The sequence below is a fragment of the Oncorhynchus gorbuscha genome, linkage group LG04 (assembly GCF_021184085.1).
Source record: "Oncorhynchus gorbuscha isolate QuinsamMale2020 ecotype Even-year linkage group LG04, OgorEven_v1.0, whole genome shotgun sequence".
NCBI lineage: Eukaryota > Metazoa > Chordata > Actinopteri > Salmoniformes > Salmonidae > Oncorhynchus > Oncorhynchus gorbuscha.
In genome coordinates, this window is record NC_060176.1 from 46,904,292 (window position 1) to 46,910,464 (window position 6,173).

The 6,173-nt window shown below is 42.2% G+C and overlaps 1 long non-coding RNA gene across 2 annotated transcripts; it reads right to left on the reverse strand.

Moving 5' to 3' along the window:
* Positions 1-406: 406 nt before the first annotated feature.
* LOC124034166 lies at positions 407-3,458 on the reverse strand. Of its 2 annotated transcripts, XR_006838532.1 has the most exons (5): positions 3,323-3,458; positions 2,890-3,066; positions 2,000-2,079; positions 1,096-1,176; positions 407-662 (listed from the first exon to the last, which is right to left on the reverse strand). It is a non-coding gene; the product is annotated as an uncharacterized LOC124034166 (long non-coding RNA). The 2 variants fall into 2 exon arrangements; XR_006838531.1 differs by having other exon boundaries at positions 2,000-3,066.
* Between the last annotated feature and the right edge of the window lie 2,715 nt (positions 3,459-6,173).

The following is a 6,173-nucleotide window of genomic DNA, read 5'->3' on the forward strand; positions in this document are numbered from 1 at the left end:
ACGAAAAAAAAACAGACCTTCCAGCGCTGAAAACTATCCCACTTAGAACCCACATCTCGATCTAATATTTATATATTTCTTGATTCCATTTTTTAAACTTTTAGTTTTGTGTGTATTGTTTTTAGATACTACTGTATTGTTGGAGCTAGGAACACAAGAATTTCGCTACACCCACAATAACGTCTGCTAAACATTTGTATGTGACCAATAACATTCTATTTGGTTTGATTAGAGCACTACATTTCAACAATTTGTTTGCTTTACATGAATCATAAATATGAGAAGGGGCCATGATCTGAATTTAAGTTTTTAATCTGAATCAAAAACACCTTAAAATGCATTATGAAACACATTAACCCAGGCATGTTGTTAACAAGGCTCATTCTTAAAATAAATAAACAACTGATATTACAGAAACATTTACTTATTCAGTCGCATGAGTATTTGCAGAATTTATATGCCGTGCAGGGAGTCAATAAATAAAAAAGGAACAGACTATACAATTATTTTTTTACTTTATCACAAAAACACACAGTGTCACGGTAAAGAGAGACCACAAGGCTAGTACATTTTAGGTAACATCAATGAGTCTGTTGTTTATCCTACTTCAAGCAATGACGTCGAGAGGTCTGTTGAATCCACCTTTTCTGTTCGTGTACTGCCTGAAAAGAGAGGGGCGAACGTTACATCACTGCTACCCTTGCAGCACTTGTACATTACATCATCATCCACCAATAGGAGAGACGATCTGTCTGCATAGAAACACCTGCAGAAGTGATTGGCTCCAGTGAGAATGAGCACTGTTCAGACTGCTCAATATCAGCCAGGACCTTGTGTCTTGCAGTTGCAACTGTTGATTTATAAACAAACCATGCTATTTGGCGCATACATCAACAAGATATGCTACTTAATTACAGGTGGCCAGAATGTGATGGAAAATAAAGAATAGCCAAACATGAAGGACTAGATACTGAATATGCAGTCCCACTCATATGCAATATTATGAATACTAGATGCAGTCTATATTATAGCATTTACACGAATACTTGCGGGCAGTTTTGAATGTTATTTGTGAAATGATAAACCACATAACACCTCTTGTAGTTTCTAAAGACAATGAATCAGCATGCCTGTATTTCCTCTTCTGGGACACACTGCGCCATCGGTCTTCCTTCCCTGTTGGCAAAGACAGCCACATTAACACGTCCCACTTGGAAGTAGGTCAAGGTATCATCCAAAAACAAGCGATTGCCACCATTGAATGAATAGTGAACAATCACGACTTAAATTGTTTCAAATGAAAAACATGTTCTCGCAATAAAAACTGCTACACACCAATGGAGACCTACCCTTTTGATAAGAATCACAGCCCTAGCAGATTCCCCTAGTCTTATAAACTGTGAAGTGTCACACGTTCTTTATAATCACTATTATTACCATATGGTTCTTAGATCTGTGATTGTTGTTGGTGAAGAGCACTGTACAATCAGTTTGGTTTATGAGCCTGAGCAAACTGCCACCCGGTGGCGAGTTGGACTATTTGGGCATTTACCTACCTACAGCAGTGGTTCTCAAACTTCTCCTCCGGGACGTCACACATTTAATCATTTTATGGTAGGGTGTAATGATGACGCTGATCGTGTTGCAAAACGTTTCGTCTGTTGCGAAAACCGTTAACTCCAAATGGAAAACGCGCAAACAAGTGTTTCTATTGAACAAATGCAGTTCGGTCCCTCCCCGTTTTGTTTGCTCCGTTTGCTTCTTAAAACGGTAAAATGTTACCGTAATAAATACACCCCTGAAGTAGCATACTTGATTCACTAATCAAGGGTTAGGTGTTAGTTGATAACTCAAATACGTGGAACAGCTAGGGGTCACCAAGGAGAGGTTTGAGAACCAGAGGCCTACGGTATAATACAAATAATATAATATCTATAGATATCTTTGACAAGCCTAACCAGGAACCTCTAGGTTTGAGACAAGTCGACAGAATCCTTACTTTTGTGGTGTCAAAGTTGCCGAAATCCATAATATTCATCATCTCAATCTCCTCTTCGGTCTTGCCCTGCATGTCTTCCTCTGTAAACAATACACACATTTTGACACTAAGCATGTTTCCATCCAACCTTTTTATGCGAGTAAAGTACGTTGGATTTTAAAAAAATGTCCTGATGGAAACAGCAAATATGTCCATAAACATTACAAATTGACAAACCATGCCAGACAAGGTTGGATCTTTATGTGTCTGTAAAATTAATTATGCAAGAAATGGCCGTGGAAATTATTTTACGTGCAAATATTGAAATTAGCATCCTTTCTAAATCACACGATGATAGTCTATGTTATGTAATCCTCCCTCTATGAACTTTCAAGGGTAGTGAAAGCGTAGTGATGAGCTTGATGCTTCTTTCCAATAAATATCGAGCTTTTTATTTTGGTGACATGGATGCTTGCCTGCTGTTTGACAAATAAAAATGATATTTTGTCCATAATAATCTCATCATGTAGTAGGCTGTACCCATACTGTATTATTAAATTGTTGGCTAGAGTGCAGGTGCCAATATTATTTTTAGTTACATTTTTAGCTCTACTGATTATTTTGTAACGGAAACCATGAGAATGGTTTACCAGGAAGAAACATGACTAATTCGAGGTAAAGGGGAGTTAGAGAACTCAACAAAAAAGAGCAGAGTGATTTAATCACTTTAATCTACTGTACAAGGATGCGAACTTTTTTTTTTTTTGACTCGACATGGGAATTTAACCGCAAACGTTATTATGTGCCCTACGTTATCACGCACAAATACATATGTTTTAATATTCACATTGAAATCTGTCGCAAATTGATTGGAAACCTAGCTAGTGACATGCAACAATAGTATTCCTCACATAGGGTGTGCGTCCCAAATGGCAGATTTCACCATTTGAAACGCATCCAAGTTCATAGCAAATAAACCACCCGAGATCTGATGCTAATCCCTTTATCCTTGGAATCCTTTTGATCATCATCACGCCTGTCCGTCTGCCTGGAGGGAGCCAGAGGAAGAGCGTAGTCTGCGAAGAGACCTAAAGAAAAGAGACAGCGATAGCTAGAGGACAGGTTATCCAGGCAGAGATCCTATTCTATATCATCTTCTTGATGTGTACACTAATAATTTCCCCTAATGGACTGGTTTAAGAAATATTATGGAAACTGCGAATACCCTCCAGCCCATTCTAACACCAACGCAACGCTTTTAAATTATTGAGGATTAGGTGAACAAGTGCACATTTTGGGGAGAAGCATAGGACATCAGAATGCTTATTCGTTGCTAAAGCGAACCTCGTTTTGGTAGGGATCGGCTTCTACTTCTGCCCATTTTAGTGCCTTCTTGTGAAGGTCTTCAAACAATAAACAAATTCAAAACCTCGACAATTTAACAGATCTCTTCCGTTTGATTTCAGTAGCCCCGAGTCCGCAGATGAAAAATACAAGGACAGGGTAAACGGAAGCCTTCAACACTGAAAGCTATCTTGACTGCCCCCCAGTGGGTGGAATCGATATGAACGAAAATTGCATGTGGATTTCGGTCATTCTATTTCTTATTTTTCTTCTTCTTCTTCTTCTTTGGGATTGGGTTGTCTGATCGCGTCCAATTTTTATGGTGTATACACACTGCCACCTACTGTACTGGTGTGGGAGGCCAGTCACGGCCTAACTCAATTAAATTATATTAATTCGTCCTGTTCCTCTAAAAAAGTGAAATAGAGCCCTAGACATCACTTCCCTCCCCCCACTACACCACCCAAACCCCATCCAGCTTCTCTAAACCTTTCACACAATCTCTCATTATCTACGTCATACAGTTCACAAAAGATCAACACATGCTCCTCCACTAAACAAGCATCACACAGGCCTGTTTCTTGTCTCCCTATCATCCACAGCGTGGCATTCAAACCTGTGTGCTCAAACCATAGTCTACTCCACATAACTTCCTCTGTCCTACATCCCACCTCTTCCTTTACTGATCGGTGCATGCAATAAAATAGCCTCCCCTTACTACTAGCATCCCACTCCCTTTGCCAAAGATCTAACCCATTTCCCAGATCATGGACTTGACTGGCGGCCCAGCGGGACCTGAATATCTATCCCCTCTCTCCGCACAGCACTCTTAACCACCACATCAGCCTTCTCATTACCCTCCACACCCACATGGGCGGGAACCCAGCAAAAGCTTACCATCACTCCCATCCTCTCCAATCCCACTAACCTCACCATCATCTACACAAACAAGTCTCCCCAATCCGACCTGCTCGTCTTCACTGCTCAACATTGCAGCCGAATCAGAGCAGATCACCACTCTGAGTGGTTTCACCTCCTCCACCCATCTCAAACCTATCTGGGATGTACACCCACCCTACCACTGACTGGATTCTTTGAACCATCTATATCCTTAAAAAACAAAAAAACAACTATCTATAGCTCTCCACACACAGTCTGACGTCCTCAGCCCATTCTCTCCTGCCGTCAATCATGTCCACATCTACACTTGGTTACGGAAATGTCGCAGAGGAATGGTCCCCAGCAAATGCGGGCCCTATCTCTCTCTCACCCTGTCCATATTCTACCACCTTCTGCCTGATTGTCCACCCGTACGCCCTCTGCTTACCCACTCCTCGCTCCCAGCATTCCCCAGTTGCCGTGACCGCAGGATGTCCTTCTGAACTCCCTTTCAACCTCCCCAGTATGCTAATGCCAGTTTGTCCCACCTTATCCTTAGTGGGAGTTCCCCACTATCCACCTGCAATGCCTCAACTGGTGTCGTCCTGAAGGCACCCACACACAATCTCAGGGCCCTTGACTGTATCCTATCCAGGCGCTGTAGTACCGTTTTAGCTGCCAATCCATATACAAAGCACCTGTAACGGATGTGAAACGGCTAGCTTAGTTAGCGGTGTGCGCTAAGTAGCGTTTCAATCGGCTACGTCACTTGCTCTGAGACCTTTAAGTAGTAGTTCCCCTTGCTCTGCAAGGGCCGCGGCTTTTGTGGAGCGATGGGTAACGATGCTTCGTGGATGACTGTTGTTGATGTGTGCAGAGGGTCCCTGGTTCGCGCCCGGGTATGGGCGAGGGGACGGTTTAAAAGTATACTGTTGCATTGATGCGGTTGACCCGGATTACTGGTTGCTGCGGGAAAAAAAAGGAGGAAGGTCAAAAGGGGGGTGAGTGTAACGGATGTGAAACGGCTAGCTTTGTTAGCGGTGTGCGCTAAGTAGCGTTTCAATCGGCTACGTCACTTGCTCTGAGACCTTGAAATAGTAGTTCCCCTTGCTCTGCAAGGGCCGCAGCTTTTGTGGAGCGATGGGTAACGATGCTTCGTGGGTGACTGTTGTTGATGTGTGCAGAAGGTCCCTGGTTCGCGACCGGGTATGGGCGAGGGGACGGTTTAAAATTATACTGTTACACACCTATAATCCAAAGATGACCTGATCAATGCCTGGTACACACAGTATACAACAGTGTTTGTCTATTCGACCTCCAATCATATCCTGCCACTGCCCTCATGAGGTTCAGCGCCTTCCCTACACTTTATTTAAATATACTCAACATGTCTCTTCCACGTAAGCCTCTCATCAAACCCCATACCTAAATACTTCAATTTAGACATCCTACCTATATCCTGGCCGTATATTTGCAGCAAAACATCTTTAACATTCCAATGTATTCTTCTTTTTCTTCTTTGGTATTATGGTGGTCCGCAAACAAATGTTTTAGTTGCATGCTGCCACCTACTGTATTGGCTGCATATCAGCCTACTATTCTGTAGTATGAATTCATTACACTGTGGAAAAAATTGCCCTACCAACTAACCCTACACCCATTAAAACATCATCACTTTTCCACTACTTTGGCCCTATCGGATCCTGCACCAGGCCAGCAGCCTGGGAGGACGGGACAGTCTCATTTAAAACACCTTGTAACTCTTCTGCAGTAAAATACCGTACACCCAAGTACTTCTCTGTAGCTGCCACCATAATATCTATCATCCGTGAATTACGTTCTATTCATATGGTACATTTGACAACCATGGCCATGGAGGCAAAAAAAGAATAAAAAAACGTATTGAAGCACGTTATTCGTATCACACGTGAGATCATGTCTTGATAAGGCATATCTAACCAAGATGAATTAT